This window comes from Elephas maximus, chromosome 20 (assembly GCF_024166365.1).
Source record: "Elephas maximus indicus isolate mEleMax1 chromosome 20, mEleMax1 primary haplotype, whole genome shotgun sequence".
NCBI lineage: Eukaryota > Metazoa > Chordata > Mammalia > Proboscidea > Elephantidae > Elephas > Elephas maximus.
In genome coordinates, this window is record NC_064838.1 from 16,375,778 (window position 1) to 16,403,113 (window position 27,336).

General features: G+C 41.9%; 1 protein-coding gene across 9 annotated transcripts in view; it reads right to left on the minus strand.

Moving 5' to 3' along the window:
* FRMD4B (FERM domain containing 4B) overlaps window positions 1–27,336 on the minus strand; it is a 386,278-nt gene that overhangs the window by 310,051 nt on the left and 48,891 nt on the right. For 2 of the 9 annotated variants that reach the window (XM_049863177.1, XM_049863180.1), the window contains exon 3: window positions 12,420–12,514. The exons of 5 other annotated variants lie outside the window; for them this stretch is intronic. The gene's annotated coding sequence lies outside the window, so the exon portion shown is untranslated. Of the gene's footprint in view, window positions 1–3,330; window positions 3,448–12,419; window positions 12,515–24,064; window positions 24,450–27,336 lie in introns of those variants that run through there. 2 more of the 9 variants (XM_049863183.1, XM_049863179.1) reach the window with 2 other exon arrangements.

The window sequence follows — 27,336 nt, forward strand, 5'->3', positions numbered from 1 at the left end:
TGCTGTTTCTCTACCTTCTGGTACAGCCCTGGGCAGATGGTAGATGCTCTAGAATTGTCTGGCAGATGAATAAATGGATTGAGGGAGAAGTAGGTTTGCATATTTGGTTAGGGTAAGTCCGGGATGCCCCCTTCTGACAGAGTTGCTCCATTCCTTTTTATACTTACTAAGAGGCAGGCACTGCTCTGAGGACTTTATATTAACACAATTAATCCTCACAACATTTTCCTGATGGGCAATGTCTTTAGGTTGGGTTCCCCCAAAAGTTGACCCTGAGACAAGTATTTGGAGGCAAATAGTTTTCTGCTTTGATGCTGAATAGGTTTCAGCAGAGCTTCCAGAATAAGACAGACACGGAAGAAAGGCCTGGCAATCTACTTCTGAAAAATCAGTCATTAAAAACCCTGTGGATGCAACAATCCGATCTACAACCAATCATGGGAACGGCACAGGACCAGGCAGCATTTTCTTTCTTTGTGCATGGGGTCGCCATGAGCTGTGAACTTACTCGATGGATCACAGCAGTTAGCAACATCAAGTTTTTTGGGAAATGATCCCAGGAAGCAAAAGTAGGGGAATGAGGAAGTGAGAAAGGGAACAGAAGGAAGCTAGTCCATGGTACATTCAAGAGTAGGCTACCACTATCAGTAGCCGGAGCTCAGTCTCACTGGGAACCCTTTGAGAGACTGTGTGAGACATGCCTCAGAATTTTCCCACAGAGGGGCAGAATTTTCCCACAGAGGAGCAAGGAAGCAATAGTTCCCTTGTTGGTTGCGGGTCACTCCTGGAGCAGTTAATTCTTCCCTGGCCTGCCCTGTGCTTGGCAGGAGCTCACGCGCGCAACTGAAGAATGTCCTCAGGCAGAAAGACGCAAGAATCCTTGCCAGTGTACATGAGAAATGTCAGCAGTCAATCTCCAGGGCAGGCCAAGGAGCACCAACGGCATTTGCTTCAAGGAGTGAGGCTTAGAGAGGTCAAGTCACTTGCCCAAAGCCACACAGTCAGTATGTGGTGACGACAGGATCTTGACCCAGGCATTCTGGCTCGAGAGAGTTTACCTGTAACCACCACAGCATATTACCCGCCTGCGCTGATCCCCACGTCAGCTTTGCCTCCCCCGTATCTGCGTGCTGGCCTTGCTTTCTGCCCTCAGAGGCCCTTGGAAAAACAAAAACAAAAAACTGAACCTGAATCTGATCAAGTTTCTACATCCAACTACCAAGGAAGGACCAGTTAACAGAAGAACATGGTAATTTGTATCATGGGGATGAAGGCAGAAAAATCCAGACTCTGGAAAACCACAGATTAAATAAACCAGTTTCTCCAACATATACATTGCGAAGAAAAAAAGCGAAAGAGATGGAGGGAAATTTTACAGATGAAAAGAGATCCATGAGAGATAACAACGGGTTGATGTTATTTTGAATTTGATCCAAACAACCTGCAGGAAGTATGTACCATCTATGAGACAAATGGAAAGACAAACACTAACTGGGTATACGATGACATCAAGAAATTATCGTGAAATGCTTAAGGTGTGATATTAGCATTATGAAAAATGTGCTTCTCTTCTGAAGATACATACTGAAATATTTACAGAAGAAATAATATGATGTCTGACGTTTTTACTATTGTACTTCAGATGAAGGTTTACAGAACAAACTAGCTTCTCGTTAAACAATTAGTATACACACTGTTTTGCGACACTGGCTACCAACCCCACATGTCAACACTCTCCCTTCTCAATCCTGAGTTCCCTATTACCAGCTTTCTTGTCCCCTCCTGCCTTCTAGTCCTTGCCCCCGGACTGGTGCGCCCCTTGAGTTTCATTTTGTTTTATGGGCCCGTCCAATCTTGGTTGAAGGGTAAACCTCAGGAGAGACTTCATTACTGAGCTAAAAGGGAGGTGTGTCTGACATTTGCTTCAAAATAATGAGGAGGGAAGTGGGGTATGATACAGCGCTATTGATCTTGAGTTGATAATGGTTGAAGTAGGTGTGGGGTATAGGAGTGATCCTCAGAACTGTACCATTTTGTCATTTGCACATATTTGGATTTTTCCATAATCCAAAGTTAAAACAAACAGAAAAGTAGAGAAATCTTTAAAAAAAAAAAAAAAAAACTTTATGTAGAATTCCAGTCTCTAAAAGGGGTTTTAAACTGCTGCTTCTCCAGGCAAAGTGGAAGGTAGAGACTCAGAACATACCTAACTGGCCTCCATCTCACTCCCCCAATGGTCCCAGATGCAGTTTGAAAAGCACTGGCAAGTTGGAAGAAAACAGGCTGTGAGAACAGCTGATGTGGATTTATACCCTGGCTCTACATTTTGACAAGTCACTTTGGTCCTCTGAGGTCCATTTTCCCCATCTCTGCAATGAGACTACTTTGAGCACTTGGTGGACTTATTTAGACAGCCAGTTCCTGAGTGGTATGATTTGGACCTAAATCCACATAAACTCCCAAATCCATGCTCATAACCACTATGTCACAATCCTCAATAGTGAAGTCTCCCTTGTCTGTGAGTCTCCTCAGAGATTCACAGTCAACCATTGCCTCGGCTCTGAAAGAGCAGTTTTATTCACCCTAAGCAACAGGACACGTAGTTCCTGATATTAAACTTCCCATTTGAATCCTAGCTCTGCCATCACCATCTACATAATCATGGGTAAATCAGCTTAAATTTTTCATCTGTAAAATGGAGCGTTAACAGTATGTGCCTAAATGAGATATTACAAGTGCAGTGGCCATCTGTTATTTTTGCCCACCCAGCATCCATTATGTCTTCCCTCTGCCACAGCCCCTTGATTCTCTTTAGGAGAACCAATCCTCTTCCTCTCTTACTCCGCAGAGTTTCAGAGGGGCTGAGCCTACTCCCAGCTCCAGGGGTGGACCTATGTCTTAGGCTTGGTTCATCAGACAACCACATCCTCCTGCCAATGACCAGCTCAGGGGTAGGAAAGAGATCCACGCTGGGCCAATGGGATCCTGGCCTGGGACTTTCTGTGGCAATGACTAAAGAGGAAAAGTGCTCTTTCCTCTGGGATGTCTAAGGGAATGAGAGTGAGGCAGGAGCTGTTAGGGTGACCAAACAAAGAGAGCCCACCAACACACAGGAAAGCAGAACCAAGAGCTGCACCATCTGGGCCTAAGCTACCCTTGAAAATTTCGGTCACACCGGCCAATAAATTCTACTGTTTGCCTAAGCCATTCTGACCTGATTAGCTGAGCCCCTGACCAAGAGCAAATGCTAAATAAATGTCAGCTAACATTATTATTATCATTGACTTTATTTTTATGGTGGTAAAAATATGTATATAACAAAACATTTACCATCTCAACATTTTTTCCCACGTACAATTCAGTGACTTGAATTATGTTCATAATGCTGGCAACCATCGTTATCCATTCCCAGGCTTTTTCATCACCTGCCTTAGTCGTCTAGTGCTGCTGTAATGGAAATACCACAAGGGGGTAGCTTTAACAAACAGATATTTATTTTCTCACAGTTAGGAGGTAGAAGTCCAAATTCAGGGTGCTGGCTCTCGGGGGAGGCTCTCTCTCTCTGTCAGCTCTGGTGGAAGGTCCTTGTCTCTTTAGCTTCTGCTTCCTGGTTCCTTAGAGATTTCCATGTGTCTTGGCATCTTTCTTACCCCATTTCCTCTCTGCTTGCTTATTTCATCTCTTTTTATATATCAAAAGAGACTGACTCAAGATAACACCCGATACTAATCCTGCCTCATTAACATAACTAACAACCCATTCCCAAATGGGGCTATAATCACAGGCATAAAGGTTAGGATTTACAACACATATTTTGGGGGGACATAATTCAATCCATAACATCACCCTTAACAGAAACCCAGTGCCCCTTAATCAGCTAATATTATTAACATGAGGATAAATTACATTTTTCCTGTTACTTTTTCTTCCATTGGTTCGCTTGGATTATTTTAACTTTTTAAATTATACTTCATTTCAACTATACACAAAAGCAGAGAGAAAAGTATAATGAGCCCCGATGAACTCCCACAATTCTCAACTCCTGGCTAGTCTTGTTTTGTCTGTACTTCCATCTGCTTCCCCCCTTGCTGTCATATTTTGAAGCAAAAACCCAACATATCCCTTCTCACTCACATTTTTTCAGATCCTTTTATGCTGTTTCCTTGTGTAGTAGCCTACTCATCATCCACCTCCTCAATTATTTCCTCCAAAATTGTTCATTTCTCAATCCCTCCTTCATGCAGCCATAGACCCCACTGAACCTGTTGTTGGTGTTGTGTGTCATTGAATTGATTTTGATTCATATCGACCCTGTAAGACTAGAACTGTCTCATAAGGTTTTCTAGGCCGTAATCTTTATGGGAGCAGATCACCAGGTCTTCTCTCCCGTGGACCCACTGGTGGGTTCGAACTGCCAACCTTTCAGTTAGCAGCCAAGCACTTAATCATTGTGCCTCCAGGGCTCCTTCCAATGACCCTGCTCAAGGGTAATCTACTAGGGGACTCAGTCCCCTTGTCAGTAACAGGGTCGGGAATGCAACTCAATACTGGCCATCAGATACGAATGGGACACTGCTGGGGACAGAAGTACTTCTGGGAAATGCTCTGCTCTCCTAAGAGGCAGGCACAGAAAAAAGGGTCTCTCTTCTTCCTATGAACATTGTCTTGTCTGGATGTGATGCTTGGAACTGCTGCTGCCATATGTGTCACTGGCCTAAAGATGATGCTAACACCAAGGATGGCAGAGCACAGGTGGAAGGAAGCTGGGTCCTTGATGATATTATTCAGCCACTGAATCAAGCAACCCGAATGCCTGCCCTACTTCTGTTCTGAGATAATAATTTACCTCGTTGCTTAAACCTGCTTGAGTCCATGCATTTGTTACTTGCTGCTGAAAGCATCCAATTTGCCATCAGTACTAATCTATGCTAGCAGCCCTAGTGGCATAGTGGTTAAGCACTTTGCTGTTAACCCAAAAGTCAGCAGTTCAAACCTACCAGTCACTCTGCAGGAGAAAGATGTGGTAGTCTGCTTCGCAAAGATTTACAGCCTTGGAAACCGTGTGTGGCAGTTCTACTCTGTCCTATAAGTTGGAATTGACTTGATGGCAACAAGTTTTTTATTTTTTTTGCACGGATCTACGACCTGTATAGTTTGGGTTTCAAAAGGTGAGTAAGGATACAGATTAGGTTGCTGTAACAAAACAAAACAAAACCCATTGCCCTCGAGTCGATTCGGACTCATAGCGACCCTATAAGACAAAGTAGAAATGCCCCAGAGGGTTTACAAGGAGCAACTGGTGGATTTGAGCTGCCGAACTTTTGGTTAGCAGCCTGAGCTAAAAGGTACCCTAAAAGACAGCAGTTTAAACCAAACAGAAGTTGATTTCTTTCTCATGTAAGAGTAGCATAGGTAGTCCTGGACAGGTTAAAGGGACTCTGAATCAACAGGGTGCATTTTCCTCTTCCATTCTTAGCACGCAGCTTCCATCTTTTATCTCAGAGAGCTGTTCTGGTCCCCACCAACACATACACATTCCAGTCACTGAGAAGAAAGAGATGATGCAGCCCCTTAACCTAGAAATTAATTGCACACACCGCCCCCCTTCATTGGCCAGAACTCAGTCACATGCAACAACTAACTGCAAGGGAGTCTGGGAAATGTAGTCTTCTTTATTCTAGGTGGCCATAGCCTACTTCTATTACTACAAGGAAAATGGGAAAATAAATCTTTGGGGTACAGCTAGTAATCTCAGCCTCATTGATTTAAGAAGCAGGGGGTGTTAAATTGATTTCGTTAAACTGACTCTTTATAATTAATACGAATTCAGATGGTAAAGAAGATTGTAAAAAAAATGTTCTTAAGCATCACACAAAAGATTTAGCAGAGTCCATTTACTTATAAATAAGTAAAACCTTACACCCCTTTTATCTCATCTTTTCAGGTGAGCCCCAAAAGGATTCTAACACTCGGTAATACCTTGTTAGCCCAGTTTATTACCACGCACACTTGAAATTAATACCTGAACTTCACCGATTTCCCTTAATTCCAAATGTATTTTTCCTGATAAGACTGCACGGCTATGGTTTAATTACATTTTGCTCAATAGTCACCAGAATCCCGTAACAAGATCCTATTTCACAAGATGATTATTAATCAGAGTAATCCAATTTATGGAAAAATACATAGACAAATGGAGAAAAACGAAGGAGCTGGCAAGGAGCAGTATTCCATAGCCTCACTGAAATGGCTGTCAATAAATGATTTATATAGTTAAGATATAAGCAAGGCTTTGATTTAGCGACAGCAGGTTTTCAATGATGCATGAGAAGCCACCAAAGCAAATCCCATTCTCCATGGTCCCCTCAGGGTCAAGTACTGTGTTTCAATTATAATTTCACCAAATTGCTGTGCTGCAGCGAATGTTTCAGGTTAATAGAGGTACAGCACTGTTCTCTGTGGGACAGAATCAGAAAATCTAGTTCAGAGGTTTGTTGAAATATACCCCTAGACACCCAGCTGCAAAATACATTAAAGACTCCAAGACGATGGGAATACTTCTGATCGGCATTCCCCAAAGAGGTTACTTTTGCAGAAAGCCAGTTTTTTATTTATGGTAGTAAACAGATTTCTCAGTACAGCCAAGGAGGCTTCTTGTAATTGCATCAGTAAGGCACCACCATGCAGCCCATTATGAAAATCTTATTTCCATTAATAGGGAAGGCTATTGTTTAGCCAAGATGAATATTTTTCCTAGAGCATGCTCATGATGAAGCTGCAAGATGGCATTACATCATTTGGTTTAGCCTTTCATTTCCATTTCATTTCATTTTCATTCCTTGGGAAAGGGTTTTATATAGAAAGGCATTAGTTTGCAAGTTCTACTCCAAATTATCAGTGGAGTTTTAAGAGAACATCTCACATGGGCTTGCTGTGGGTTGAATAACTATGGCATTGCCATATTGGGCATACTGGTAGTAGAGTCCTTCAATGGACTAAAAGTTTTCTCCATACTGGCGGTTGTATCCACACTGTCAACCTCTGAAGTAAGTTTCTGTTGAGGAATTGTATTTTTGGCTAATCCCCTAAAGAAGCAAGAGCAATTTGGGATCTCCATATTGCGGGTAAGGAACGCTTATAAACTTCATTCCTTATGATTCCAAATAGAGGAGAAAGGCCCTTCCCAACAAGGAATGAGGGTTGGAGAAAAATTTTGGTCTCTGTCTCCAGGAGTGATTCATCTGGTAAGAATGAGAGGAGACCAATTATTCTTAAATGGCCTCTGCTTTCTTTGATCTTCTCTCTTCCTAAGATACACACCTGCAGCAAGCATGCACAACCTCCCCGCCCTACTCTCGGGGCTTGACAGGGGTGAGGCAGGTTACAATCCTCTATCCAAGTCAATGCTTCCCAAGTTTGGGCTCCAGAGACCAGATTCAGGGTTAAAATATAATGAAGACCATTTGGCTTCAAGTCTAAGATGATAATTTGGCTTCATCATCAACAGAGCTCCTATCTTGATTCCATCACACTTCTTGATCTGAATTTAGAGAAGTGCAGTGAATTATCTCCCACGAATCCCAGCATCTGGTATGGCTTTCATTAAGCCATCTTGCATTTGAGCCTAATTCACCTCTCCAGCCATACTTTCTCCCCTATAGCCCTCCAACTACCTATAATTCCATTTTCCATTATCTTTGTGTTTTTGTGTCTGTTGAAGATTGAACCGATGGTTTATAGTCCATCTGCATGGGCATACCACGTATTTTAAATAATGAGTTCAATACAACTAATGTAATTTATGAACATGTGTCACTCCTGAAAGTGACATGAAAATTTGGATGAAAAAATAAATTTAGCTTTAGGCCAAAAGGTTTGAAAGAGTGATCCTACATAAGACTCAGTCAAGAGGGAGAAAAAACCATCAAATTCAACAAGAAAAGACCACTGGTACTATTACCACCACCAGAAAAATGTTACTGATCTTTCAAGCTTCAGCTCCTATGTCACCTTCTCTCTTCAGCCTTTCCCCATTCTTCACGAAACTTCTGTTCTCTTCCTCTCCCAACCTTCCCTACACAATTCAAAATCAGAGATTGACTTCGGTCATTCAAATCCTCTTTTAAAATGCAAATGCTCAAAGCGCTGGTGGCTCATGGTTAAGAAGCATCTAAAGGTTGAGGCACTTCAGAATAAAGTCTATAGTTTATAAAGAAAATGTTCTACATTCTACGTTGGGGAGTAGCATCTGGGGTCTTAAAAGCCTGTAAGTGGCCATCTAAGATACTCCAATGGTCTTACCCTTCGGGGGCAAGTGACAATGAAGAAAACTAAAGATACAAGTGAAAGGTTAGTCCAAAGGACTAACAGGCCACAACTACCATGGCCTCCACCAGACTGAGTCCAGTACAACTAGATGGTGCCCGGCTACCACCACTGACTGCTCTGACGGATCACAATAGAGGGTCCTGGACAGAGCTGGAGAAAAACGTAGAACAAAATTCTAACTCACAAAAAAAGACCAGACTTACTGGCGTGACAGAGACTGAAGAAATCCTGACAGTATGGGCCCCCGACACCCTTTTAGCTCAGTAATGAAGTTACTTCTCAGGTTCAGTCTTCAGCCAAAGATTAGATAGGGCCATAAACAAAATGAGGCTAAAGGGGCACACCAGCCCAGGAGCAAGGGCTAGAAGGTAGGAGGGGACAGAAAAGCTGGTAGTAGGGAACCCAAGGTTGAGAAGGGAGAGTGTTGACAAGTCATGGGGTTGTTAACCAATGTCATAAAACAGTGTGTGTACTATTTAATGAGAAACTAGTTTGTTCTATAAGCCTTCATCTACAGCACAGTAAAAAAAAAAAAAAAAAAAAAAAGATTGGCTGTTCAAAGGTTGGCATTTCAAACCCACCCAGCAGCTCTGTGGAAGAAAGACCTGGCAATCTGCTCCCGTAAAGACTACAGCCTAGGAAACCTTATGGGGCAGTTCTATTCTATCACATGGGGTCTCAAGGAGTCAAAAATCAACTCAGTGACACCCAACAACAACAAGAGATGGTAGAAGTCCCTGGATCGTGCAAACGATTACTGGCAGCACCTAAAGTTTGAGGCATTTCAGAATAAAGGTCTGGTGATCCACTTCCAAAAATCAGCCATTGAAAACCCTAAGAAGCACATTTTAGCCTGACACACATGGAGCCACCATGAGTCGGAATCAACTTGATGGCAGTTGATTTTTCTAAGGGATAGTAAAGTCCATCGCTAATTTATACAATGGTTTGAATTACTTGTTTTCTCATTTTCAGTCTGGTGTTACCACATGTACTGCTCGGGATTCTTGAGTGCATGTGACAGAAACCTGTTCTAGCAAACTGAAGTTAATTAAAAAGAAAAAAAAAAGGAAGAAATGTATTAAAATTTCGTTCTACATTTTTTCTCCCACTCTGTCCAGGACCCTCTATTACAATCCCTGTCAGGCCAGGTGGTGGTGCTAACTGGGCACCATCTAGTTGTTCTAGGCTCAATCTGGTGAAGGCTGTGGTAGTTGTGGTCCATTAGTCCTTTGGACTAATCTTCCCCTTGTGTCTTTGGTTTTCTTCATTCTCTTTTGCTCCTGCCGGAATTGGAATAGTAGATATATCTTAGTTGCTCGCAGGCTTTTACTACCTCAGATACTTTACCAAGTAGAACCTTTTCTTTATAAGCTATGTTGTGACAATTGAACTAGATGTCCCCCAAGATCATGGTCCCCAGTCCTCAGCCGAGTAACTTGGTCCCTCAGGGAGTTTGGATGTGCCTGTGAAGCTTCTATGGCTTTGCCTTGGTCAAGTTGTGCTGACTTCCCCAGTATTGTGTACTGTCTTATCCTTCACCAAAGTTACCATTCGATTCCAACTCAGCAACCTTACAAGACAGAGTAGAACTGCCTCACAGGGTTTCCAAGAAGCAGCTGGTAAATTTGAACTGCTGACCTTTTGGTCAGCAGCTGAGCTCTTAACCACTGTGCTACCAGGGGCCCATTGACTATGTAGTTATTGTTTTTCCCTCCCCATCCCTCCCCTCCTTCATAACCATCAAAGATTGTTTCTTTCTGTGTGTAAACCTTCTCTTGAGTTTTTATAATAATGATTTCATACAGCATTTGTCCATTTTCTGATTGACTTATTTCACTCAGTGTAATGCCCTCCAGATTCATCCATGTTGTGAGATGTTTGCAGATTCATCATTGTTCTTTATTGTTGCCTAGTATTCCATTGTGTGTATCTACCATAGTTCGTTTATCCATTCCTCTGTTGATGGGCACTTAGGTCGTTTCCATTCTTTTTGCCATTGTGAAAAATGCTGCAATAAACATGGGTATGCATGTGTCTATTCATGTGACGGCTCTTATTTCTCTAGATTATACTGTTAGGAGTAAGACTGTTGGGTCCTGTGGTATTTCTACGTCTAGCTTATCAAGGAAGTGCCATATTGTTTTCCAAAGTGGTTGTACCATTTTACATTTCCACCAGTGTATAAGAATTCCAATCTCCCCACAACCTCTCCAATATTTGTTATTTTCTGTCTTTTTGATTAGTATCAGTGATGTTGGGGTGAGATGGTATCTCACTGTAGTTTTGGTTTGCATTTCTCTAACAGCTAGGGATCGAAAGCATTTCCTCATGTGTCTATTAGCCATGTGAATATCTTCTTTGGTGAAGTATCTGTTCATTTCCTCTGCTCATTTTTTAAATGGATTATTTGTTTTTGTGTTTTAGAGGTGTTGGATTTTCATGTAGATTTTAGAGATTAGACCTTTGTTGGATATGTTATAGCCAATTTTTTTTTCTCCAGTCTGTAGGTTCTCTTTTGGTGAAGTCTTTTGATGCATAAGTGTTTAATTTTTAGAGAATCCCAGTTATTCAGTTTATCTTTTGGAGAAAAACGTAGAACAAAATTCAAATTAAAAAAAAAAGACCAGACTTGCTGTTCTGACAGAGACTGGAGAAACTATAAGAGTAAGGCCCCTGGAGACCCTTTTAATTCAGGACTGAAGTCACTCCAGAGGTTTGCCCTTTAGCTAAAGATCAGACAGGTCTAAAGGTCAAACAATAACACACGTAAGGAATGTGCTTCGTAGTTCAATCATGTATACGAGACTACATGGGCACACCAGCCTGAAATCAAACACAAGAAGGTAGGAAGGGACCGGAAAACTGGATGTATGGAAACAGGGAAACTGGGGTGGAGAAGGGGAGAGTGTTGACACATTGCGGGGTTGGCAACGAATATCACAAAACAATTTGTGTATTAACTGCTTAATGAGAAACTAATTTGCCCTGTAAACTTTCACCTAAAGCAAAATTAAAAAAAAAGAAAATGTGTTAGAAAGTCTGTAGCTCCCAGAATTCAAGGCAGAGTGAACAATACAGCATCAGGGAGGGCGGGAACCATAGTAACTCCGGGGAAACTTAACAGCATGAAGTCACAAGCAGTCATTCAGGAAACTACCATCTGATGATCCTGCACCAAGGTCCTGAATGTCACTGCTCAGATCCTGGAGTGGGTCTGATTGTGTAGCACGTGTTCAATGAGGAAGTGGGAACAGCTGTGTGATTGGCCATTTGCTAAAACCCCCAGCCCAAGGGAAGGGAGGCTGGGAAGGCAGTGTGGTTGCTGGTACTTCATCTACTACTGATTCTGCCTCCAAAGCTGTGTAAGTTTAGGTGCTACATCTAGGATTACAGCAGCAAATGTTCAATGTAGCAAAAAAAAAAAAAAAAACAATTTCAACTGGAAGATATGCTCTAATATCATACAGCTAAATTGCTCTAAACTCCTGAACATTGCTGCAGATCCCATGTGCTATTTTATTCCCCCATTTAGTCACTCAACATATATTAAGCATGTACCGTATGAGTGGTGTAGTGGTTAAGAGCTATGGCTGCTAACCAAAAGGTCAGCAGTTCAAATCCACCAGGCCCTCCTCGAAAAACCTATGGGCAGTTCTAGTTTGTCCTTTAGGGTCACTGTAAGTCAGAATCGACTCATCGGCAACGGGTTTGGTTTTGGGTATATGAGGGGCAATGGCAAATATGGCAGATAGGGTTCCAGCCTTTACAGAGGCTACTGTCTGGTGGGGAAGGTAGACTGTTTAACAAGTGTTTAAGTCAGGAATAAAATGCTATGAAAGGGGAGAGAGAGGGTGGTAGGAAGTATGTCGTCCTAGTCTAGGGGTTAGCAGGGCTTTGCGGGGAAAGTAGCTTTTAAGCTTAGACCAAAAGGATTTGTTTAAGGGAAAAAACAAATGTCTTGGTGTTGAGAGATAAGTTCAAGTTAGGTGGCTGCCATACAATAGCTACGTGACCTTGGGTAAATGCCTTCATCTCTCAGGGCCTCAATTTGTAATCTGCAGAATAAATGAGGGTTTGAAGAACTTAACCTGTAAGGTTCCTTCCATCTTTCCAGGTTCCATGATCCTGGAAGTGATTGCCAATCAGTGTAGTCCATCTTTAGAGCATATTTAGTCCATTCTTTCTGATAAAACACAACAAATACAAATAAGACAAAATTGAAGACACATTTGTTGGGAGGTTATAATAGCAAAGATTGGAATCACAAATAAGTGTTGAAGTCAGACTATCATAGGTTCAAAGCCTGGTTCTGTTCCTTACCAGCTGGGTAACTTTGGGAAAGTTTCTTAGCTTCTCAGAGCCTTAGCTTTCTAATCTGTAAAATGGTGAAAGCACCATAGTGTTGCTGTGAGGACTGGAGTCTAGGATGTGTGGACATGCGACTAGTATTAATTTCCTGAGCCATGTCTATATTTTTTCTCTGCTCATAATAGTATTGGTTGTTGAATTGAACTCTGCTGTATAATGATTACTTGTCACCTGTTAGGACTTCCTTTGGTTAGAGATGAATGAATTGAAGCCCAACTTGAAACACTCTAAGCAGAAACGGGAAATTTACAAAAGTTACTCTGATATTTTACATAACAGGCAGTAGGAAGGGCAGGGAGGAAGCTAGGTCTCAGGAAGGATATAAGTGGGAGTTCAAATGCAGCCAGGGCTCTAACTCTTTCTGCATGTCATCTTCAATCTTCTGCCTCACTGACTTTTCCTACAGAAAGGAAAACTTGGCCACAACAGCTCCTAAGCTTTGCCTTTTACAACTTCAGCCTCTGAACCTTCAGGATTCCAAGTTCAAGGATTCCAGGAAAGACCTCCGATTGGCCCAGTGGAAGTCAGGGGCCCATCCCTGAACAAACAACTGTCAACAGTGAACGAGGTAACCTGTCACCATCAAGTTGACTCCAACGCATGGCGACCCCACGTGCGTCAGAGTAGAACTGTGTCCCACAGGGTTTTCAATGGCTGATCTTTCAGAAGTAGGTCATCAGGCCTTTCTTTTGAGGCATCTTTGAGCGGGCTATAACCTCCAACTTTCTGGTCAGCAGCCAAGTGTGTGAACCACCCAGGAACTCTATGAGCAGGGTACTGGGATATAAAATGCCTGTTCCCGCAGTAACCAGGAAAATGGAGTTTGCTTGGTAAACTCCTAAGAGACTGAGGTAGAGCTGAGTAGAAAATCCCACAAATGTTTAGTATATTTTTCATGCAAACTGCTTCCCTAAAATGACACTAAGGCCATCAATAATTCCAATAATGAAGCAAGCAAATTCTTTTAAAAGCTTAAATTCTGTTTGGGGGAATCAAAACACCACCTGGGTTTCAGAAATCACCGAGCATGAATTCACTTGCTTTGTCCATGTAACATTTTCTCCTGGATCTGAAGTTCAACCCTGAAGTGCAATTTCCTTAGCCTTGAGTTTTCTTTCTTAGGGGTGGGTTTGGCGGGGCTGGTGGTGAAAGTGCAGTGAGACACCCAGCTTTTCAAAAACACCCCAAACAAGTATTGCTGCCGACAGCTTCTCTGCAGCCCTAACTAAAAATATCACAGAACTGGGTAAAAGGGGAATACAGGCTGTGCCCTGGAGAAATCCACAGTGTGTCTGCTCCCGCATTAATGATGAAGAACACACTCCCACAGGTGACTGTCCTGTGAAGACGACTAATAAGGAGGGAAAAGAAGGGGGAGGAGAAGGGAGGGTGGGAGAGCAGGAGGGAGAGAAAAAGAAGGAGAAGAATAGGGAAATTAAACCAGTCTGACTTGGGGCATGCTGGAACATCTTTCTTATAAAAGCCAGCTTCATGCAAACATAACACAAAGTAAAGAGTTTTTTGGATGTCCACTTACATCAATCTCCCTCTAACTTCATGCTCAAAGCTCTCACCAACATTTTCTGAAACATACTGGAGAGGCAGGGGGTGTATCTTTCAGTCCAGTGATTGCCAAAGAGTGGGACCTGGGCCATTGCCTGAGATGACCCTGGGTGCTTCACAGAGTGCTCCCGGGAAATAACACTGCATCAGTGGTAAAGTTATTCCTTGTTGGTTCCCTCCAAATAGCTACCAGAGAGTCTCAGGTTGGTGCTATTATATACTTAGCACTTTTTCTAACACCAGCTCTGTCCCCCGTTGTGTGGAGAGAAAGATGAGCCTTTGGCAGGCTCTAGACAGAATTGGATAACACCGGCATGTTCTCCTTGCATTTGATACTCCAATAACATTCCATGTTTGGCCAAGAATACAGGTCTTCTTTTTTACAGTAGGCATGTAAAATTAATTTTTTTAATTATGGTAAAATATATGTAACAAAACATTTGCCATTTTAACCATTTTTAAGTGTACAATTCAGTGACATTAATTCTGTTCACCACATTTTGCCACCATCAGCACTATCCATTTTCAAACATTTTTCATTCCCCTAAAGAGAAACCCAGTCACCCTTGTAGAGTTACCTTCTAAAATAAAATTTTTTGATTTTGAAAAAGGTGGTCAATTAAAAGCAAAATATCAAGAGTGGTGGCCCCACATGTGGCAAAGGTATGGGAAGTACTTTCTTATTCGCTGTGCATGTATGACTGTGAAGTCTGTGGGTCAAAAAGGAGACCCCCAACTCAACAACAAAAAGACAAGTAACTCAGAAAATGGGCAAAGGGCTTGAAAAGACTGTTCCCAAAAGAGGATATTCAAATGGTCAAGGAGTGCGTGAAAAGGTGCTCAAAATCATTAGACATTAACCCAAAAACTCATTGCCATCAGGTTGATTCTGACTCATGGTGACCCTACAGGATAGAGTAGAACTGCCACATAGGGTTTCCAAGGAGCAGCTGGTGGATTCGAACTGTTGACCTTTTGGTCAGCAGCCTGAGCTCTTAACCACTGCACCACCAGGATTCCCATTAGGCATTCCAAAAAAAAAAAAAAAAACCAAACCCACTACCACTGAGTCAATTCCAACTCATAGAGACCCTATAGGACAGAGTAGAACTGCCCTATAGGATTTCCACAGAGTGACTGGTGGATTCAAACTGTCGACCTTTTGGTTATCAGCCAAACACTTAGCCACTGTGTCACCAGGGCTCCCATTAGACATTAAAAAAAAAAAAAAATTTTTTTTTTTTTTTTAAAAATCAACCTCACCACCATCAAAATGTCAATGATTAAAAAAAATGGAAAACATGAGGTGTTGGAGAGGATGTGGGGAAACTGGAACCCTCATCCATTGCTGGTGGGAATGCAAATGGTACAGTCACTGTGCAAAATAGTTTGGCAGTTCCTCAAAAGATTGAACATGGAACTACCACATGACCCAGCAATGGATACATACCCCAAAGAAGTGAAAGCGGGAATATAAACAGAAACCTGGACATCAATGTTCATTGCAGCACTATTCACAATAGTCAAAAAATGGAAACAACCAAAATGTCCATCAACAGATGAATGGATAAACAAAATGTGATACATAATACACGGAACACTACTCAGCACAAAAAGAAATAAAGTTCTGATACATGTCACAACGTGGATGAACCTAGAAAACACAATGCTGAGTGAAATAAGTTAGTACTGTCTGACATCACTTATACGAAATAAGCCAATAGAGAGAAACCAAAGCTTATTAATGGTTACCAAGGCTGGGAGGGAAGGGGAAAGGGAGAGTTCTTGCTTGGGAGGCACTGAGTTTACATTAGTAGTGGCGGAATAATTAGAAAAAAGACAGGGATAAGGGTTGAGCAACATGAAGAGCGTAATCAATGTCAGAGAATAGCGCATGTAGAAACTGTTGAACTGAGGAATGTTTTGTTGTGTACATTTGCACAACTAGAAGAAGAAGAATTAAACGTTATCAAAATAAAAAAATAAAACAACGGTGGAGGGAGACCCCATGTTCCCAGCCTATATTGGTGTGGGAGTAACAGTCAAATAGTTTAGGTGGGAAGCATGTCTGTGTATTTCGAGATCTTTGCCAGAGCTTCACATATTTTAAAATTAGTCTTCAGAGTGTCTTCTTTCCATCAGTGCAACTTTTGTATTTTCTCGTATTAAGTGCTTATATTAGTAATAATAATGGTTTAACAGTTTAGAATCCCAAAGAGATTTCCTCTTAAAGCCTTTTCCCAAGAAGATATTGTGGTGGCCATGATAGGTGGAAAGTATGCCAAAACCCATTGTCGTCAAGTCGATTTGGACTCATAGCGACCCTGTAGGACAGAATGGAACTGCCCCATACAGTTTCCAAGGTTGTAAGTCTTTACAGAAGCAGATTGCTACATCTTTCTCCTACAGAGCAGCTGGTGGATTTCAGTCAGCCACCAAATGCTTTAACCACTGTGCACCAGGGCTCTCTAAAGTATGCCGAGGCTCAGTATTTGACTAATGAAAAGCTGAAAATGGATTTTAGAATCGTCTCAACTCTTACAAACAATAAAACACTGGAAAACATGGGGCCGTCTTGGGAACTGCCCACTAAAGGAACATTTCCCTACATTTCATGCTGGGAAACTTCATGAGCAGGAGAAGACACAGAAAACCTGGAAACCTTGGTGGAAAAATAGTGATGGGTCCCTATGCCAAGTCCTAAAAATAAAGAGCAATAAATGCTAACCAGCTCCGGACCAGTACAGTTATTTTTAACCCCAGCAGAAATAAAACTGAAGACATAATTTCATTTATAATGTTCTTATCAAAAAAACTCAAATTGATTCTTTTATTTGAAAGAAAATATAATTTAAAAGTAAAAATCAGTTACATGGAACAAATACACGGTGAACCAGAGCAAATGCTCAGTGAAGCTGCTGTGGGCTCAGTCTGCAGGTTTAGTTCTCCTTGAAATAAAATCTATCTTAGCTTTCTTTCCCTTTATAAATGAAATCGTGGCAACCGCATATATGACATTTTCCTTGTTTGTTTGGTCCTGGTTCTTTATTGGAATTTCTCTTCTACTTCCTTGTAATGCAGGTCTTTAAAAAATACTACCTCAACATTTTTTTAGCAAGTGATGGAATATTAAAAATGTTAAGATCAACTTAACCAGTTGTCATTCAGTCAATTCCGACTCGTGGTGACCCCTTGTGCGTGAGAGTAAAACTGTGCCCCACAGGGTTTTCAGAGGCTGAGTTTTTGGAAGCAGATCACCAGGTCTTTGTTCCAAGTTGCTCTGGGTAGACTGAAACCTCCAACCTTTTGGTTAAGCAGCCAAGTCCCTTAACTGTTTACACCAGCCAGGGACTCTAAAAATCACCTTAGTACATTTATTAATATTTTACAGATATGATCTCATAGGAGGTACCATGGAAGGAACATTTCAAACACGCAAAAAAGTGAAAAGCCATAGAATGAAATAGCAACTCAAGATAACAAAGGAAGAGGTATTCACAAGGACTTGGAAGATCACCTGCTGGATCAGAGGCCCACAGGGGCTAGACAGGGAACATACACCAGGAAGCAGGAGCTCTGGTAGTGGACACAGTGCAGCAGTGGTCGGGGAAACACACACACCTTGGCTAAACGGGACAGCTCAATCACAGGCCATTGCCATGTGGAAATACTGAGCCCTGTTTCCAAACTTTCCAAGTTGGCTAGAAATCTGTTTTTCAGTGGTTTTGCTTTGTTTTTATGTGAAGCCTTGGGCTTTTGATTGTTGGCAACTAATTCAAAAATTTAAAAAACACTACGTGGACCAAGGAGCCCTGGTGGCTCAGTGATTAAGCGCTACAGCTGCTAACCAAGAGGTTAGCAGTTCGAATCCACCAGCCACTCCTTGGAAACCCTATGGGGCAGCTCTACTTTGTCCTATAGGGTCATTATGAGTCAGAATTGACTCAATGGCAATGGGTTCGGTTTGGTTTATGTGGACCAAACAGAACATATCTGCAAGTTGAACTTGGCTTGCGGATTGTCAGTGTGCAACCTCTGCCGTATACCTCTGCTATTAAACCTTGGGACTTGAACCCGACTCTTCACTCTGAAATGGGCAATAGCAATGAGATTTATATTGGGTTTTGAAAGAAAGGGGAGCTGTATAAGGAGAAAGTGACAGACATACTACTTGGGGAACAAAGTATAATATGAAACCTGGAAACGGGAAGACTAGAGGCCTGTCCAGGAAGCACTGAATAGCTTGGTGTGACTAGAAAAGAAAACTCCTGCAGGAGGTCAGAGACAAGGCTTGGAAAGCAAATGGACAGATGGACAAGGACTGTGAATATTAAGCTAAAAAGTTTAGTTTTTATCCCATAAGCAATAAAGGTTTGGGGGGCAAGAGATTGATGGAATCAAAGAAGTTAAAAAAAAAATTAAACCAGACTATTGGGAAGAGAGGAAACACTGGTGGTGTAGGGGTTAAGTGCTATGGCTGCTAACCAAAAGATCAGCAGTTCAAATCCACCAGGCGCTCCTTGGAAACTCCATCAGGCAGTTCTACTCTGTCCTATAGGGTCGCTATGAGTTGGAATCAACTCGACGGCAGTGGGTTTGGTTTTAGTTTATTGGGAATAGAAAGAGACTGCTGGGGAAGAGACTGGTCAGAAGGTTACTGCACTGTTTATTGTAGGAGAACCAGGTGGAGGCAATAGGAATGGAAAGCTAGGGGTTGATACAGGACTCGTGGTAATGGATAAATCCAAAGGACTGATAAATTGTTTCCCCTCAGAAGGTGTCAAAAATAACTTCTCTGTTGTTCGCAGCCTTTGGTATTAATAGGTGTCCAAGTGCAAATATCCAGTAGGACACTTGGAACCTGAGTTTAGCAGACTGTTCAGGCATGCTGATGCAGTTACCAAATAAGCATGGCCCAAGGGAAAGGATTTAGAGAGAGTAGAAGCATGAACTTTGGGGGATGAATACCCTATGTCCATGTTTTCTTACAGCTTATTTAAAATACCTTGCAAAATTGAAAAATCATTACCCTTGAATTTGTGTGTTTAAGTGATCTACACAACACAGTAGAACTGCCTCATAGGGTTTCTAAGGAGTGGCTAGTGGATTTGAACTGCTGACCTTTTGGTTGGCAGCTGAGCTCTTAACCACTGCACCCCCAAGGCTTGTATATATATATATTTTTTTTTCTTTTTTTACATATATATGTGCATGTGTGTGCTATCCTATCTATTTGCATGACTGTGCATATCACCTACTTTAAATGTGCCCACTGTATCATTCTGGGTTTTACTGTATCATTACTGCAAACCTCATCTCTTCAGCCCAGATTATGCTGAAAGGAAGGCGCAGGAAGGTAGGTGGGAAGGAAGGCAGGAAGGAAAGAAAGGGAGCATTACAGTAGATATTGCCCTGTCAAGGGTAGTTAATAATATCTTATTGTGTTTTCAGTAGAGGCTTAGACAGCAGTTGAGGTTCCCATTCAACAATTTCTACACAAGTTGTTCAGTGACATTGATTACATTCTTCACAATGCATGAACATTCTCATTATTTCTGTTCTAGTTGTTCTATTTTCATTACTCTAGTTTCCCTGCCCCTTTATATTCTCATCTTTGTTTTAAAATAGTTGTTGACTGTTTGGTTTCATATTGGTGATTTTTTAAAGGAGCACAGTACTTATTGGTGATTCTCATTATTTTTTGAGCCAATTTGTTATTTACCTACAAGGTAGCTGTCTTGGGCTGGGTTCTTTAGAGAAGAAAAACCAGTAAAGCGTATAAATATATAGAGAGAGAGATTTATATCAAGGAAATGGCTCACGCAGTTATAGAGGCTGGAACGTCCCAAGTCCATGGATCATGATAGAGGCTTCTGATTCACATAGCTGCAGGGACTAGTGAACCCAAGATCAGCAGGTCGGTGAGCAGGGCTCTTGCTCACAGGCTGTGAAGATTGACGAATTCCAAGGTTGGCACACAAGACTGCAGGCTTCTTTTGATTCACGTAGCTGCAGGAGATGGCAAACCTAAGATGGGCAAGTCGGACAGCAGGGCTCCCGTTCACAGGCTGTGAAGATCAATGAATCCCAAGATCAGCAGTTAAGTTGATAGCTCAAGTCCCAAGAACCAGAGGGCAGATGAACAGGAGGCAGCTGCAGGTTCCAGAGCGAGCAAAAAGCCAGAATGTCAGCTTATATTCAGAGGCAGGCCGCACGCCCAAAGAAACTCCCTTTCAACTGATTGGCTATTCACAGCAGATCCGGTCCCGGGGATGATCACATATAAACACTGAGAATCGTGGCCCAGCCAAGTTGACCACAATCTTTTTTTATTAGTATTATTGTGTTTTAAGTGAAAGTTTACAATTCAAGTCAGTTTCTCAAACAAAAACTTATACACACATTGTTAGGTGACCCTAGTTGCTCTTCCTAAAATGTGGCAGCACACTCCTTCTCTCCACTCTGTATCTTCCATGTCTATTCAACCAGCTTCTGTCCCCCTCTACCTTCTCTTCTCACCTCCAGACAGGAGCTGCCCACATAGTCTCATGTGTCTACTTGAGCTAAGAAGCACATTCCTCACCAGTATCATTTTATCTTGTAGTCCATCCGATCCCTGTCTGAAGACTTGGCTTTGGGAATGGTTTTAGTTTTGGGCTAACAGAGAGTCCAGGGGCCATGATATCTGGGGTCCTACCAGTTTCAGTCAGACCATTAAGTTTGGTCTTTTTACTAGAACTTGAGGTCTGCATCCCACTTTTCTCCTGCTGCATCAGGAATTCTCTGTTGTACTCCCTGTCAGAGCAGTCATTGGTGGTAGCCAAGCACCATCTATTTCTTCCAGTCTCAGGCTGATGGAGTCTCTGGTTTATGTGGCCTTTCTGTCTCTTGGGCTCATGTTTTCCTTGTGTCTTTGGTGTCTTCACTCTCCTTTGCTCCAGGTGGGTTGAGATTAATTGATGCAACTCAGATGGCCACTTGTTAGCTTTTAAAGCCCCAGACACCCCTCACCAAAGTGGGATGCAGAACACTTTCTTAATACACTTTGTTATGCCAATTGACCTAGATGTCTCCTGAAACCATGTTCCCCAGACCCCCATCTCTGCTACTCAGTCCCTCAAAGCGTTTGATTGTATTCAGGAAACTTCTTAGCTTTTGGTTTAGTCCAGTTGTGCTGACTTTCTCTGTATTGTGTGTTGTCCTTCCCTTCACCTAAAATAATTCTTGTCTACTATCTAGTTAGTGAATACCCCTCTATTGCATGTTGTCCTTCCCTTTCCCTAAAATAATTCTTGTCTACTATCTAATTAGTGAATATCCCTTTCCCTCCCTCCCTACCCTCATAACCATCAAAGAATGTTTTCTTCTGATGACACACAATCTTAACCATCACAGTGGCCTAAGTGGAACTGTGGGTCATATGGCATCTTTAGTGTTTTAAGTAACCACCGGGCTGTTTCCCACTGTACTATTTTGCATTCCCACCAGCAATGGATATGGGTTCCAATTTCTCCACATCCTTGCCAACATTTGCTATTTTCCTTTTAAACCTCAGTCATCCTAGTGGTATCTCACTGTCAGATGGCTACTGATGTTGAGCATCTTTTCATATGTCTGTTGGCCATTTGAATATCCTCTTTGGTGAAGTGTCTGTTCATGTCCTTTGCTCTGTTTTTGACTGGGTTGTCTTTTCATTGTTAAGGGGTAAGATGAAGCCCTTTTAAGGATCTGTGAAGGGTCTGAAGGTTCTCTGCAACTCTGTAAGTAAATAACACCAGAGCTTTCATCCATAAATTCACTTTATAGTCAGAGAAAATGAAGCTCCTTCAATTCAGAATTCACCAGGTGGATATCAGCTGCTTTACTACCCAGCTGCATTTGGGCTCTCTGAAGCTGTCATCATTTTAGAAAGATACCATCAATTAAAAAGTATCCCTGAGAGTCCGGAAATAAGCCCTAGCATCCATGGTGAGTTAATTTTCTACAAAGGGGCCAAGATAATTCAATACGAAAAGAGTAGTTTTTTCAGCAAATGGTGCTGGGACATCTTGTATGCACATGAAAAATAAGGAATTTGAACGCCCATCTCATACCATACACACACACAAAAAAGACACAAAGTATATCACAGACCTAAATATAAGAGCTAAAACTAAAAAACTGTTAGAAGAAAGCACAGCAGTACATCTTTGTGACCTGGGGTTGGGTAATGATTTAATAGCTAGGACAACACAGCACAACAAATAAAATAGAATAGTGATAAATTAGACAATAAAAAATTAAAAATTTTTGTGACTCAAAGGACGCCATGCAGAAAGTGAAAAGAATCCACTAAGAGAAATATTTGAAAATCAAACCTTTAATAAGGGACTTATATTCAGGATATTGGAAACCCTGGTGGCGTAGTGGTTAAGTGCTACGCCTGCTAACCAAAGGGTCAGCAGTTTGAATCTGCCAGGCGCTCCCTGGAAACTCTATGGGGCAGTTCACTCCGTCCTATAGGGTCGCTATGAGTCGGAATCGACTCGAGGGCGCTGGGTTTTTTTGGATATTCAGAATATATGAAGAATTCCTATAACACAATAACAAAATGACAAATAACCCAACTAAATAATAATGTGCAAAGAATCTGGATGGACATTTCTCCAAAGAAAGATAAAACAAATGACTAATAAGCACATGAAAAGATGCTCAACATCATTGGTCGTTATTGTTATTGTTAGTTGCAATCAAGTCAGTTCCGACTCATGGTGACCCCACGTGTGCAGAATAGAACCGTGTTCTATGTGCAAATCAAAACCACAACGAGATACCACTTCACATTCCCTAGACTGGCTGTGGAGACTGGTGGTTCAAATCCACCCAGAGGCACCTCAAAGGAAAGGCCTACCGATCTACTTACAAAAACTCACCATTGAAAAAATTGTGCGCAAATCTACTCTGACACACATGGGATTGCCATGAGTCAGGGTCAACTCAGTGGCAACTGGTTTGGTATTTTGGTTAGAATGGTTATAATCAAAAAGACAGATAATAACAAATGTTAGTAAGGATGTTGAGAAATTGGAAACTTCACACATGGCTGGTGGGAATGTAAAATGGTGCAGCCACTTTGAAGAACAATTTGGTAGTTGCTCAAGATGCTATACATATAGTTACCATATGACCCAGAAATTCTCCTTCTAGGTTTACCCAAGAAAAATGAAACATGTCCACACAAAATCATGTTCATAGTAGCATTATTCGTAATAGCCCCAAAGTGAAAACAACCCCAGTGTCCATCAACAGACAAAGGATAAATAAAATGTGATATGTTCATACATTAGAATATTATTCAGCAAGAAAAAGAATAAAATGCTGTCAGCATCACAGCATGGATGAATCTCAGAAACATTACATTAAGTGAAAGAACCCAGTTACAAAAGACCATGTATTGAATGATCCCATTTATGTGAAATGTCCAGAACAGGCCAATCTAAAGAAACAGAAAGAAAGATGAGTGGTTGTCTAGGGCTGGTGGGAGGCCAGGGTACTGGAAGGATGGGTTTCTTTTTGGAAAGATGAAAACGTTCCATAGTATACTTACGGTGATGGTGACCCAACTCTGTAAATATACCAAAAGCCACTGGATTTTACATTTTAAATGAGGAACAATTTAAACGGGATGTTGGTAACTAAATTATCTCAATAAACTGTTTAAAAAAATACACCCACCGAGTGCTAGTGAACAGCACCTATAATTCTTTTTAGTCTCCTTTCTACTTGAGGATCTTTGCATCAATTCTTCCCTTTTTAGGAATACCTTGCTTCTGTTCCTCACAGGCTGGCTTCTTCTTTTCTTTCAAAACAGCTTAAATGTTCCTGCCTCTCAAACATGCCAGGTTTGTTCCTGCTTCAGGCAAAGAGAGAAAAACAAATGACAAAGGCTGGAACACAGTTCTAATGAAAGGACATCAAAGTGGCACGGAGCCTATCAGCGGAGCTCAAACAATGGGTGATGGAAAGCCAGGCCAGGAGGCATTCTGCCTCCAGTTGGCGATTCCCCTGACAAAATGATGCTCACTCCGGGGAAAACAAAGAGGAGAAGGGAGCAAGGCGTATTGCAGAGCTTTTTCTCAAATCCATAGCTGCCTTTTTGTAGCCAGCAAAGCATCAAACCCTTCAATCTTAAAAAAATAGAAAAAATGTGAATACTTCCCTGACCAGTAATATTTTTCCACGTAAAAGAGCTAATGAAAGAATCAAAAGAAAGGAAATCACACGGATTTGGAATTAAAGAAACTTTATATCTGTCCTATTGGGTCGCTATGGGTTAGATTCGACTCCATGGTGACATGTTTTGTTTTGTTTTTTAATATAAAAGCAACATATCTTATTCTATCTCATGAACCTTCACTTTTCTTCTGCAAAAAAAAAAAAAGCAAGAACAGAGTCACAAGTAACAAATACAAAGCCATTCAACTGATGTTCATTCCTTTTAAACATAAAAGACAGTGTTGGCAAACAGCTCGGTCGGTAAAGTGTCCAAAGGCCTTCATAATGTACCTGTCTCACAATGAGAGGCATCACTCATGTCCAAGTGCCCTGCTGAGATGCAAGCCTCAAGCCAGATTCATGAGAGAGATGAAGACCAAGTTCAGTTACAGCAAAGCAACTTCTATCATCATAACTGTGTCCCTGGGCCTGAATGTTTGAAGACCGGTATCGTATCTGAAACACCACTAAATATTTAGGATAGTCATCCAGGAAGTGTTTTCATCCTCAAGCAAAAGGAGATGAAACACTACAAAAAAATCCTTGCACCTAAGCCCCCACCTCCGCCTCCTCTACCCTACCCCCTCATTTCCCAAGAAGCAGTGTGGTGCTTGCCAAGAACAAGTTTAGTATCAGCTTATCATAGACTCTGGTCTCAGCCCTGCAATTACATCCTGCCCTGGCAGGAAGCTGGACGTGGCAATTACAAATCTCCCATCTCTGATTTCATCTTGCATGTCTCGGGAGGCGGCAGAGCATGCGGGATGACCACATGCAGAAGTGAGAGTTTGTAAGACCCGTGTTTGAATTCTGGGTTTGGCACTTCGCCATGTGAGTTTGGCCAACTCACTTAACCTCTGAGTGTCTGTTTCTCATTGGTAAAGGGTGCTAGCAATCCTACTCTGTGTGGACTTGAAACATCTACCACAATAGTTCCTGGTACCCAGTAACTGCTCAGTAAGTGTTCCTGTCAGTTGCCGTCCAGTGGACTCCAACTCATGATGACCTTATGCACAACAGAACAAAATGTTGCCTGGTCCTGCGTCATTCTCACAATTGCCACCATGTTGGAATCCACCATTGCTACTACTGTACCAGTTCATCTCACCGAGGGTCTCCCTTGCCCTCGCTGGCCCTCTACTTCACCAAACATGATGCCCTCCTCCAGTGATTGATCCCTCCTAATGACAAATTGGCTAATGTTCTGTTGTGATCCACAGGGTTACATTGACTAATTTTCAGAAGTAGACCACCACGTCTTCCTAGTCTGTCTTAGTCTGAAAGCTCCACTGAAACCTGTTCTCCATGGGTGACCCTGCTGGTATTTGAAATACTGGGAGGTGGCCACAGTTCCCTTTATATAAGTTTTCTGAGATTTCCCAGCACTGGATGTGTTTATCTTGCCCCAGAGGTCAAATGAAATGGATAGATGCCCGTGGCACAGCAGTGGTTAAGAGCACAGGATTGGAGTCGGATTAGACCTATGTTTCTGGACTCCTTTGGTCAAATTTTTCTTTACAGGCCTGTAAATGTATTGACCACTCAGGATTTAAGTAATGACCCTCTTCCTGCCCCTTACCAATAAGGTGAAACTGACAACTGGTATGGCTAGGTTCTGTACATCATAACCAGAAGACTCTTTCTACATTAAAACACAGGGAGACACTCATGAAGAATGTCATCCTTGGAACAATCAGCTACATGAGACCAAACGGGCAACATTTATCCAAAAGCAAATGGGAGAAGGCAAGGAGGGGCAGGGAAACCGGAGGGATGGAAACCGGGAAAGCAGGGTGGAAATGGGGAGAGTGCTGACACATTACGGGGGTGGCAATCAACATCACGGAACCATTTGTATATGAAATGTTGAATGGGAAACTAATTTCCTCTGTAAACTTTCACCTAAAACACAATAAAACGTTTAAAAAAAAAAAAAAGAATGTAGGATGAGAACATCAAGTGTTTGCACAAATTCCCAAGGGAAAACTGTGTTGACTGTTTCTATTAGAATATGGGGAAGAACCTGTCCATTCAACCAGCCTCAAGTGAGGAAATTGAGTTATATGAGGTGTTGCTGCAGGTGATCGTTTCTGCCCGGGGGGAGGTAATAAAAGGGTCAGAACGCCTCCTTCCTTGAAGCGGTCACCTGTGTCATTGGGCTTGTTTCACGCTCTGCGTCGAGGGCTGCTCAGCTGTAAGAGAATATATACCCTCCACTGTGGTGGCTGCACACAGTGGGGAGAATCTACATGCTGCTTGGCATTACTACATTGGAGCAGTGATAAGAATTCTGCTCACTTGCTGCTGAATAGATTTCTTCAAGTTGAAAAGAATCAAGGTAAGGCCTAGTCTGAGAATAGAGTCATCTTTGAGAAGGCTTTGGAGTAACGGGTTCAACTCCTAGCCCTCCAAAGCCCTAGCCGTGTGGCCTTGAGTAAGCTACTTTATTGTCCCGTGCCTCAGTTTCCTTACCAATAAAATGGGGATAACAGTAGTACCCACCTTATAAGGTTGTTGTGAGGATCAAAGAAGATATTATACAAAATGCCTGGTCAGAGTAAAGGCACATTGTGGTGGATGATGGCTTTAATGCATTGCTCTGCATTTTTCCAAAGGAGAACCAAAAAAAAAAAAAAACAGACAATGTAAAATACACTTAAGTTACCTACTGCCCCATTACTAATTTGGCCTCAGAGAAATTTTCCCTGCCTGTTCTGAGATCAAACTCTATCAAAAATATGGGAGACATCATCAGCAAAGCTGTTAACGAAGTACGGAAGGGCTTCTTTTAATTTCTAGAGCTGAATTCCAACTAGATAT